Raw genomic sequence first — 13201 nt, 5'->3', positions numbered from 1 at the left:
GGACACACAGAAGCAGTCTTGGGAGATTCAAGTTTTGATGGGGCAAATGACCTACAAATTCAAGCATTCTAGGTGTTCCAAAAATTATACTTGAAAACCTTTCCAATGAGCTATCATGGGCTCAATTTGGCTAAGGGGAAGGCCTCCAAAAGTGTGTTGAAAGTGGCACTACGCTTTTGGCCAGTGGCACTGCGCTTTTGGCCAGTGGCACTGCGTTTTTGACCATTTTGCTTAGAAAATCGAAATTTCGCCTATTTTGACTGGAATCTGATTTCTCTCTCCTCATGGTTGTTTTTACTAATGTAATTGTTGACATGGTATGTAATTGTGATGGTAAAATAGTTTTATAGGGTAGATTCATTAGTTGGAGGTGGTTTTGGAGCAAATGAATCAGTTTCCCTACTTATAGAGGCATGTTGTTTGACTGCCTATATTCTTGGTTCTTGTTTGGAAATGGTTGAAACCACCCCTCTTCTCATGGATTCCACCCCTGATGGTCAGGATGAGTAGTTTTTTTGTCTATATTATGTATTTTCTTTCTCATTTGCAAGGGTTGGATTCACTTGGATGCTTTGAACAATATTGTAAGCAGTTTGGCAAGGAAATTAATAAGAGTTGCAGCTATTTTTATGGGATACCTGTGGTATGGTGCTTTTGCATAGTTTTTTCTTTTGTTATCAGTTGTTTACATGTTTTATGTGTGCCATCATCTATTTCACTACTTCTGACTGAATGATATCAAGATAGATAGGTAGAATTCATTGTTTGAAGTGCTCTACCTTGGGAAACCATTCAATATTCTATGTTTTCTGTTGTTTGAGAAGGATACATGACAGTTACATGCCCTCCTCAGCTCCTCACCAGTCTTAGACATCTCACCTCACTCAATTTCAAGTGCAAAAGCCTATACCTACGTTGCCCCATAAAACACCCTGTATTCTAACCTAATTTCCAAGACCCAAATTGCCTAGCTCCATCTGACCCAACAAAAAACAAAAAAATCAATCAAAACCCTTGAGCTACTATACCTAGCATAAAATCTTATTCATGATCCAGTCATTTTGACTGAGATTCATAAGGAGATAACCCTCTCCCGACCTGGTAGGGCTAGCTACCAAGTTAAGCTTGGTTTGTGGTTACCCTGGAAGCTACCTCCCTTCAGCCTGAGGTAAATCTAGGCTCTAACATAGAGGAGGGTTTTAAAATGAATTTTTTGAGAAGTTTTCATCCCTGAAAACTTGAAAAATTCACCATAATTTTTTTAATAAAATTTAAATTAATTTTTAATCAAATTTTGGCCTGGTCGTGAGCCTTTGACTACCTTGTTTCACCTAGGTCGAGAGCACCTTATTGACTGCATATTTTCTAGTTGAAGGCTGAGTGTTTGTAAAGGGTTTGATCTCCATCATAATTTATTACACTAACTCTCTATCAATTTTGCAGATATTTCAAATATTTTTATAATGGTTTTTTCATTAGTTTTTGTGGATCTAACTATGGAATTTTGTAGGACCAGAATCTCCTTTTGGAGGCCTCTTTTCTCTCAAAGTCGTGAGCTTGAGAGGCTCATCTCCAATATATGGTGCAAGAGGTCATAGGGTCTGAAGATACCAATTATTTGAAAAAAAAATGGAAGGCCTCAAGCCTTTGAGCCTTTAAAGAAAATTCCCTGAGATTTTAAACAAATTTAAAATCGATTTTTAATCATTTTTTTTATAAGGAAGCCGAGAGGAGAACTAGCATTTGAGGGTTGGTTAGTTCTTTTTTTATTTCATAACTAATATTTTATTTTTCAAGAGAGGTTTCATTATATTTTAAACCAACACCTTGACCTTTCATTGAGAGCATTGGTATATCTAGTCTGAGGTTTTCTTTTGCAGTTTAATCTTTGGGTTTTTTAGTAGACATCTTCACAAAAGTTTGAGCCCTTATTATTGCAAATATTTTCCACACCTTTCAGAGGTTGAAATTCAAACTTTTTGTTTGTGGTATTTTTTCATTGCCAGGGCACATATCTTTCTCATTATACGGTGCATTTGTGTTTTAGGACTAATCTCTATTTTACAAAAGGAATTGATTCCAAAGTTCAAGCTTTGTTGTTTGCAGGGCTTCGTACTTAAGAAATTTGTCTCTTAGAATGAGTATTCCTTTCACATAGTTTAAGGTCTTTTGGGTGGTTTTCAAAAGGAATTTTTCAACAGCATCCAAGCATTTATTTATAGTGAATTCTCATTTGGAGGATATATTATTTGGATCATTTGGTTGAGGGTTTAGAGCAAGTTGTTTTGTGAAAATTCATTTATTGCTCTTTGCTTTTCCATTGTCACTTGAGGAGGATTTACTTTAGTGTATAAGCATATATCAATTGCAAAATATCTTCAAAGTTTCAACAACCCTTATTGTTGAGCAGTAAAAAGGGTCTTTTTAACCTCTATTTACCCTGCATTAATTATCAATCGAGGTACGATTTGTTATCTCAAGAGTGTACTCAGTCTGAGGCGGTCACTTGTCAAGAATAATGCTAGTAGCATAGTGCTTTTATAAAAGTAAATAAATGTTGAAAACAAACGCTAAATGTAATGGTAAGAAACTGAAATGCTTTGTAACTAAATCATTCATTTAAGAAACTACAACACTCATCAGTCAAGGATGTAGTAATGATAACTCTTTCCTTTGTAAACTGATGCAAATGGGAAGCAATCAAAGAGAAGATCTCTAATCTGGAAACTAGACAGCAATAGTCAATGTTCGCTACAATTGTAGATCGTCCCGTTCACACCAAAGCAACTACTTGAAATGATAATTCAATTAACAGAAAATGGAACAACAACTAATCTATTGAAAAGATCGAACATCAAAGCTTTAACTTACATGAATGAATTAAGCAATAATCGTAATCTAAAGGAATCGAGCATCAATCTTTAACTAGTAAATGAATTGAACAGCAAACCAAGAATGGAACAACAATCTTAAGGAAGTCTACGAAATATTGAACATCGAACTAAATCAAATGTAAACACACAACGAATCTAGAATGATGGAATCAATAATATGAGTTTAGCATAATAAATATTAACCACAGTTATAAGGGGACAACAATTTTAGTTGCAATGGAACAATAATCTGAATGAACAACAATCACAATTAGAGGTAAACCGTAGCTAATTGAACAACAATACCCATCTGTAAATGAACCGCAATGTTACTCCTTAAATGAACAGTAAATGAACAACAATGTTACACAGTACTGTCAATCTGTAAAGGAACAACAATGCAATACGATTTCAGAATGAACAACATAACATTTCAGTTGCAAATGATAACCTTACTATTCAAATACGAATTAAATATAACAGAGCCAGTAAATGAAATGACAAGGAACAACAGATTACTAAATGAAGCAAGTAAAAGAAATCAAACCAAAAATGACTTGTAATCGGAAAATAATGGTATAGAAAGTCAGTGATGCACTAGGGTCGAGCCCTTAGCCACCAGGGATACATTGTTGTTGTTACTCCAGAATCAAAGACAGAACAACAACAAAGTTTATGTATTAATCATGAAAACAGAGTTACAGTAATCGCTCTTTGTCGATGATCAAAGTTCAGTTTGCAACAACAATTTCTATAAAACAACAATAGTCTGCCCCTTGGGCTAGTAGCACTGTCCCTTTTTATAATGGCCAGGCGAAAATACCAAAAATATAGATAGCTTTGAGGTAGCGATCCCTCAGGATCAAAGGATCCTGAGGGATTTTCCATATTGTTATCCTTTAGTTATCTCTTCGTCCTCTTGTGCTGATATGGCGTTTCTTCTTCCTTTTCCTGGCCCATGCGCTCCGATCTGGATTGCCTCGTCTAGATGTGGTTCCCTGTCAAAGGGACAATAGTTGGTTTTTCCTTGTCTTTTCCTCTGAAATGGAAATCTTCCATTTTCTTCATTTTCTACATAGAAAAAGGTAATAATTAGTCATTTTATGTTAATCACAAATCCCCTTAACTTTATCATAATCCTTTATCCTATACCCATCTTAGAATGTAAAGAAGTTATGAATTAAAGGAAAAGATAAAGAAGTAAGTGGCAATTACATACCTTTTCTAATGCTCAACACATCGCCCTGCTTACCCTTTTTCATGATCTCATGAAAACATTGTAATTGACATGCAAGGCAGTTAGGGAATAGGCTGGAGAAGGATTCTCAGCCAGTGATATACGACCATGATTCCTAGCTAAGATTTCAAAAATATGCCCTGTCTGACCTTCAGGAAACTCATATAAGGCTCTATACCCTGGTGCAGGATACCAGATGATTGGACTTCGGAACCTACAACCTAACCAAGACGGGCCTTCTCTCAAGATGAGGTCACCATAGATAACCAAGCAGTCAGCAACTAGCTTAAAATTCTCATAATTTAATGGTTATCTATTTTGGATATTCCGATTAGAAGTTTGGTATCAGAATTTAGTTGCTGCTATGGCAAGGTATTTGATGGTTAGGAATTATTCTACCCCTTGCCGGATGACTGCTATGTGAATAGGTCCCAATATCTTAATCACACCCTGAGTTCTCATTAAGCTCCTATGTTTATTCCATAATTGCAAGGGGTTTATAGGTTCACCCCTTACCCACAAATCTAACCCATTCTTCTGTCTCTGGAAGACATTGTAGGCTTTAAGCTAGTTTATCTAATTAACACCAAAAGAAATATCTGCCTGAAGTTGGACATCACCCACAAAAGGGCTAGGGTTCTGTTCTATTTCTCCATCTAACACAAGATTGTGCAAATAAAATTCACATAACCATCACTGAACTTTCACCCCGTAATTCTTACAATATTTTATGAAATCATCAATGGTTTTTATCTCTATAGGCACTCCTGCCTTGACAGCCTTAATTTTCAATTGTAAATATCTTTCCATCAAAAACAAAGCATAGTTTCTGGTGGGTGCCCTACACGCTAGAACATCAGTATACAGAGAACATAAGGTATCTGTTAGCACCTAAATCTGCCTTAGGCTGAAGGAAGGAAAAATTCAGGGTAACCACAAACCACGCTCAGTCTGGTAGCTAGCCCTACCAGAACAGGAGAGGGCTCTCTCTGGGTCACACTCAGGAAAATAAACAATAGGGTCTGAGATGACTCAAAAATGAATATTGATCTTAGGCTAGGTAAATAAATGTGATAGAGGTATTTTGATGAATGACTGAGTTTTCTAGGATGTGTGGGACCAAGGAACAGCATGAGCAGAGAATTTAACTCAAAGACGCAGATTATTTCGTGAGGCAAGATAGGCGGAAAGTCTAGCAATTAGATTTGAAATAATATGAAGTGGAGAGATTGTTTAAGAGTGTGAAAAGGGCATAAATACATGAATCCTTTTCAACAGAAGAAAACATAGAACGTGAAAACTATCCCAAGGCAGAGCAGTACACTGAATTCTACCTTTTCTTACTTAGAAAGCTTTCACTGGAAACAAATATGAATGAAAATATGAAACATAACGAAATACATATGAAACATAAAGAAAATACATTTTCTAAACTCACGCCACAGGAATCTCATGAACGAGAGTTGCGATCTTTCATTAATTCTCTGTCAAAATGTACAGTGAGTGAGTGGGTTTCTCTCCCACAGTTTCCCAAAAATTCCAACCCTTTACAAAATGAATCTCAATACAATAAATAAGCTTTGCCATGAGAAATTCGATCAACCCAGGAAATGAAGAGCCAACCATCAACAATTACATTTAATTTTCTATGAGGACCAATTAGAAAAAATCAAACATGAGCGTAGATTTTTTTGGGTGATTGTTCGCCTCCATTTGGCCACTTGGATAGAAGCTGAAAATGTTTTTTAAACTTTGCCTTTGATGCCGGGGAAAATGTATTGTAAATGAGCGGGCCCACTTGGAGAAAATTTCGAATCGAAATTTCGCGGAGCGAGAGTGATTTTGGCCTTTGGGTCTCCTTGCGCCTGTTGACACCTAATCCTCAACGGATGGGTGAACTGGAACGTGAACAGTCATCAAGAAGATGAACTGTTCCGTCTCCTTCTTGTATATAAACAATAGTTCTCTTAATGAAATATCATCTCAGTTTTCTTCTGTTCAATGGGGAGTTACCCTGGCCTGACATGGTATCAGAGCACAGGTACCAGAAATAGTTGTAACTCCTGCTGTCCTGAGAGCTGCTCAGTCCTGAGCGCTACTCTGACATTGATTCCTTGGCTCTGCCTCTGCCTGGTCTGACTGCACTATAAGCATTTTCATTCAAGGCGGTATTGCACTCTCTGACTGCCAGAGACTGCGCATTGTTTTTATGAACGTTTGCTTGAACGCCTGCGTTATTTGTCAGCCCATCTATTGCACTGAATACGGAAATCCTGAGCAGATGCTGGAGCGTAACGAGCTGCTCGTAATAGACTCTCTTTTGCATCTATGTACTCTAGCTGTATTGTTAGTATTATTGATTTGAATGAGCTTCAAACCGCGGAGCTTTGGATCTGTTGCAGTTCGATGTAACGAAAAAAGAAGGAAAAGAGAGGTTGTGGTGAGGTTGAGGCGATCAAGCCTGAGATTATTAATGTAGATCAAACACCAGTGATTTACGACATTAATATGTATGTTTGATTTGGGAAGATGATCTATATTGCCATTCGTATCTGGTATACTATTTCTGTTTCAATGCAGTAAAAGGGATCGGCAGCAATGGACGAGGAAGCACAGAAGCGGAATACTGACTGCGTTTAATTTTTACCATCACCTTTAACCCGCAAGAAGGGTATGTTTTGAGCTTCGACTGCTATGGAAGCCGCAACAGGAGGTTGATACATTTACTCGAACGCTCTGGTTAGCTGTCGATTTGGGATTTCCTATGACCCTTATGGAGAAGTATACCTGGCTCTGCGCAGTATCATTTCAAGTTAATCTCTGGTTATGCTCAATGTCATTCGAAGTTAATCGCTGACTCTACTCAGTGTCATTCGAAGTTACTCTCTGTCGCTGGCGTTGTGAAAGAGCATAGAAGCACCCGTTGGAAACCGGCGATTGTTCGAAGGCATTATTCGCACCTGAAAATCATTTCTACAGTTACCAAGAAATTTTCTTGGGCACACTTGCGCCTTTTGAGGGTGATTGTATGTCTATGCCTGTTTCCAAATAAAAGTCATTCGATTAAGCGCAGCCTAAGATTAGCACCTTGATTCATCTCAACGTGGAGAGGTATTATTTTTCAAAACTTGTATTCATTGGTTAGTGAAAGGAAGATCGATTCATATCTTCACGTCAGTTTCAAATTAGAATTCATTCAAACCAGGGAGATTCATTTCAATAGGGAGATGTATTCTTTCTCAAGGCATGGTCCTCCTGATGGATTGAAGTCGCTCTGTAATCTGTGAGTCCCTTAAGTTTGAGAATGCCGAGAGATGATTTTAATGGCGGTTCTGGTATAAAGTTGTGCTGTTGATTTTTCAATATATATTTATGATGGCAATTTTAAGTATTGCGTTGTAAGCAGTTTTCAAAGGGCTTATGTAAGCAGTTTTCAAAGAGTTTACTCATCATTCTGAGTATTGCGTTGCTCTTCAAAGTGTTTATATACATCAATCAAAGTGTTTGATATTGCACACAGTTTTCTTTTGAATGATAATGCTGCATGGAAAAGATATCATTTCTAGCAAATATTAGAGGGATTTAAAGGCTGTAAAGTAAAGATTTTTTTTAGCAGAAGTAATTTTTTACAGAATGCATTCAATCATTTCTATGGTAGGAATAGTTCTCACTGGCAAGGAGAACTATTCTGAATGGTATTGGATGGTAAAACACACCCTCATCTACAATGATTTGTGGAAAGGAGTGTGTGTCGGAGAAGAAGACAAAGACCCTGTGCAGCCTACATCAGATAAAGAACTTGTCATTTGGGAAAACAAGAACAGCAAAGCCTATGCATTGATCGCAGCATCTGTAAATGAAGAAGTAAGTCGTCATATTTCATCTTATTCCACTGCCTTTGAAGGTTTACAAAAGCTGAAAGAACTCTATGATTCTCATTCTGCACTTGAAGTTGTTTAGCTCATGATTAAACTCTTCACTCTTGAACTGAAAAATAATGATCCCCTTGCTCTTGCATCTGAAATAAAGTCTATAATGCATGATATTAAATCCACTAAGGTTGAGATGGATATCTCTCTTATTGCCTTTCTCAAAGCACTCTATCCTACCTACTCCAATTATCTTGAGTCTTTACAAGCAAATGGAAATCTTAAAGACATAACCTTTGAGTCTCTTGTGAAAAAGTTTGCTGAAAGAGAGAAAGCCTTTGGAAAGAAAACAGTCCCTGAATCTTCTGAAGAGACTGTTTGCCTTGCTCATAAAGAAAAGCATCCTGCTCAAGATTCTGCAAGAGGAAGAGGTGGACAAAGAGGAAGAGGAAGATACTTCAGAGGCAGGGGGGGCAGACATTCTCAAGCAGAAAAGGCAGATCTGCATTGCATTCGCCACAAACAAAATGGATCACATGATGCTTCTACATGCAAGCTACCATGGGACAAAATTGAGCAGAGAAGAAATCAGCAGAAAGGTAAAACTGATGAGACAGACAAAGGTAAAGCACTTGAATCCGCTCACTATATTGAGGCACAATGTAACATTGGAGTAAATGAAGATTTGTTTAATGCTTCACTTGCTTCTTCGAAAAATGACTGGTTGCTTGATTCAGGAGCAACCTGTCATATGACTCATAGGAAATATTTTTTTGAAGATTTCACTGACAATGTTGATGGAGCAGTATACTTTGCAGATCAGTCAAAAATCAAGCCATCAGGGCTTGGCACAATCAGGCTTAAACTGCCTGGTCTTCCAGACTTTCTTCTGGATCATGTTCTATATCTCCCACAGCTCAAGAGAAACTTGCTGTCCCTGGTTCACATCCGCCAGCAAGGTCACTCCATTCATATGTTTTATGGAAAGCTTGAGGTAAGAAAGGCATCTGACCACTCACTTGTCATGAGGGGTATAGAAGAAGAAAGACTTCTTAAACTGCAAGGATCTCTGCTCATGCACAACATTTCTCATATATTTCTCATCATGAAGAAGGTACACTTCCGTCAAGTTTATTATGGCATGCTAGATTTGGACATTTAAACTATGATAGTCTCCGCTTGTTGAAGAAAAATGGTGTTGCTGGTTTGCCTACAATTCCTAGAAAACATAATCAATTTGATGCTTGCATTCTAGGAAAGCATAACAAACAGTCTTTTCATGATTCACATTCAAGAGCACATAGGAAGCTTGAACTCATTCATTTAGATTTATGTGGTCCAATGCCTGTTCCTTCTGCAAATGGAAATAAATATATCATGACATTTATTGATGATTACACCAGAATGTGTTGGGTTTATTTATTGAAGAACAAATCTGATGCTTTTCAAATATTCAAGAATTTTCATAAATGGATTGAAAATGATGCACAATCTCATATTGGGTCTATTCGCACTGATAATGGAAAATAATATACATCAAATGAATTTGAACACTATCTTCGCCAACATGGGATTAAACATCAAACAACTGTGCCTTATAACCCTCAACAGAATGGTGTAGCTGAAAGAATGAACAGAACAATTTTGAATATGGTACGATCCATGCTTTTCTTCAAAAATGTAAAGACAATGTTTTGGGCTGATGTTGTTCTATGTGCTGCATATATAAAGAATAGATGTCCATCTAATGCTATAAGAAATAAGACTCCTTATGAATTGTGGTATGGACATGTTCCTTCGGTAAAACATCTCAGGATCTTTGGTTCCACCTGTTATGCTTTAATACCAAAGGTACATAGAAACAAACTTGGTGCTAGAAGTCGTAAGTGTATCTCCCTGGGGTATTCAAACACATCTAAAGCATACCGCCTCTATGATGAAGTAAATAAAAAGTTTGTTTTATCTAGAGATGTCATTTTTCTTGAATCATCCAAATCTGACAGTGTTGTTGAGCGGCAACTTGATCGCTTGGATAGATTCACAAAACCGAAATCATTTCAAGAGTTTGATAATCAGATTCCAAATCTTGAAGGGGGGATTCCTATACTAGATCAACATGTGGAATCTTCTTCTGAAGAACAATCTCCCCTGCATGACACTCCAACAACGGATGATGCTTTAAGTGATGTAATTGATAGAATTGGGAGACTCAATCTTGATTCAGACCCAACTCAATCAACAGAGCAGCCTGGACCATCTCAGAAAGGTCCCCCAAAGTGGCTGACAAAGACACTTAAAAGTGTTCATCCTGATGAAATTAGAAAAACAAGAACCAAAAATTCAAACTGGAAAAATGGAGGTGATGTAGATGACTCTAATTCACCTGTTGATATGGATGTTTCTTATGATTGTGAATTGAACTTGTCTATAGATTTTTAACCAACTTCCTTTAAAGAAGATGCTTCTCATGATGAATGGAAAGAAGCAATGCAAAAGGAGTATGATGCCCTCATAAAGAACGACACTTGGAAGCTGGTTGATCCTCCATTTGGAACCAAACCAATTGGCTGCAAGTGGGTCTACAAGAACAAGTACAAAGTTGATGGCTCACTTGACAAGATCAAAGCTAGGCTTGTGGCAAAAGGTTTTGCACAGAAGGAAGGGGTCGACTATGTGGAAACTTTTTCCCCCACAACAAAATGGGCCACCATTCGGACACTCTTTGCACTAGCAGCTCAGAATGGTTGGAAAGTCCATCAAATGGATGTAAAAACTGCTTTCTTGAATGGAGATGTAAAAGAGAATGTTTTTATGTCCCAGCCTGAAGGATTTGCTGTGAAAGGACATGAACACAAAGTATGCAAACTTGTGAAGTCCTTGTATGGCCTCAAACAAGCACCACGAGCCTGGTATGAAAAACTAACTGAGCATCTTCTGAAACTCAACTTCAAACATTTTGATCTTGATGATGCAACTTTATTTGTCAAGAAAGTTGGCAAAACAGTTGTATATCTTGTGGTATATGTAGATGATCTTTTAATGACAGGGAACAATGAAATCTATATTGCATCCATAAAGAAAGAATTAGGAAAAAGTTTTGAAATGACTGATTTGGGCTATGTTCATTACTATCTTGGCATTGAAGTAACCCAACATCCAAAATCCATATTTCTTTCTCAAAAGAAATACATTGGAGATTTGTTAAACAGATTTGGCATGACAGAGTGCAATCCTCTTTCTACTCCAATGGAACAAAAATTGAAGCTCACATCTATTGAAGGAAAGGAATTTGAGGATGCAACAAAGTATAGACAGCTTATAGGAAGTCTCATCTACCTCACTACTACCAGACCAGACATTTCATTTGTTGTTGGAATCCTCTCCAGGTTTATGCAAAAGCCTTGTGAGGGACATTGGTCTACTGCAAAAAGAGTTCTAAGGCACTTGAAGGGAACTCAAGACCTTGGAATCAAGTATACACAGGTGGACGACTTCAACTTGATTGGATACTCTGATTCAGACTTCGATGGAGACAAAGAAACTGGGGTATCTACTTCAGGATATGCTATGAGTCTTGGATCAGGAGCTGTATCCTGGAGATCACGCAAACAATCAGTACCAGCAGATTCCACAACAGAAGCAGAATACGTGGCAGCAGCTGAAGCAATGAAAGAAATTGTGTGGCTCAGGAAAATTCTTGAAGACTTGCAAGTAAAACAAACACAATCAACTCCACTCATGATTGATAACACCTCTGAAATAAAGTTGGCCAAGAACCCAAAGTTCCATGATCGTACTAAGCACATCAATACTAAATATCATCTGATCCGACATCATGTTGAGGGCAAAACAATCCATCTCCGTCATTGTTCTACAAACGAGCAAATTGCAGACATCTTCACCAAAGGGCTTGGAAGAGAAAAGCTTGAAAGATTCAGAACGATGCTTGGACTCACCAACATCCCTTCAAATTAAGGGGGGGAATGTTGACACCTAATCCTCAACGGATGGGTGAACTGGAACGTGAACAGTCATCAAGAAGATGAACTGTTCCGTCTCCTTCTTGTATATAAAAAATAGTTCTCTTAATGAAATATCATCTCAGTTTTCTTCTGTTCAATGGGGTGTTACCCTGGCCTAACAGCGCCACGCTGAAAACTGTATGTGTCGCGCCACTTTGGAGCTGGTTTTGAGGCACCTTCTGAAGTCCAAATTGAGACCAAGTGTGCTTGTTGGAAATCCCTACCTATCGACTTTCCAACCCAAGTGGAATTTCTGAATTTGGTGCTCATTTGCCCCTCCAGAACCTCAATCTCCCAAGAGTGATTCCCATGTGTGAAATTAGGGGCAGAGAGGTCATTTTAAGGGTGTTTTTGACCTCCTTAGGACTCAAAACTTGCCCAAATTTCTTGGACATGCACCAAAATTCATGATTTTCCATGAAAAATAGAAAACTATAAACTATTTTGCATTTTGAGCCTCCTATTGTAAGCGCGCGCCACGTGGCGCGACACACAGGGAGAAAAACCCTGTTTTTTGCACAAAAATTTCCAAAAATACAAAAAATGCCCCAAATTTCTTGAAATTTGGGCTGGAGCTTCCTTATCAAGTGTTATGCTAGGCTAAAGAGGCCTCAGCCAATATCTGAAGACGATTGAGCTCCCTTTTCCTCTTTTGCTTCTTGATTTCCTTCCTCAATTGCGCCTTCAAATTCCTGATTCGAGCCTTGCACACTTTGTTTCGCGCCATGTAGTGGAAAGCCATGTGTCTCAGAAATGCATGGTATTTGTTGGCCTTGTCCAACAACCTCTCTAGGTGCATGTTAACTCTCTCAGGATTTCCCTCCTGATCCTCATTAATATCTTGCTCCAATGACGTGAGCTCAACTCTTCTCATTTGCGCAGCTTGGCGATGCTCGCGAAGTTTTGTAGCTCCATGATTGCCTATTGATCTTCAAGATGTTTGTTCCTCTGCTCAAAGTATTTCATGGTCCACTTAGCCCTCTCCAAGTCGAGGGATAAGGCTTCGATCTCTGATTGCTGCTCCTAGATGATCTCTCTAAGTTTAGCACTTTGTGGACCTGTATCTGTATCATCATCATGAAGGAGAATGAAGTCGGTCTCTCATTCACCTGATGGCTCACCTGAAGGCCCCTCATCCTGCATTGGCTCCTTGCCTTTGTCCTGTTCCTATGATGCTGATGGAGGAAGCGAGGCCCCTTC

The sequence above is a fragment of the Pinus tabuliformis genome, chromosome X (assembly GCF_031772625.1).
Source record: "Pinus tabuliformis cultivar Carrire ecotype Pingquan chromosome X, CPIR1, whole genome shotgun sequence".
NCBI lineage: Eukaryota > Viridiplantae > Streptophyta > Pinopsida > Pinales > Pinaceae > Pinus > Pinus tabuliformis.
Note: the sequence above shows the minus strand (reverse complement) of the source record.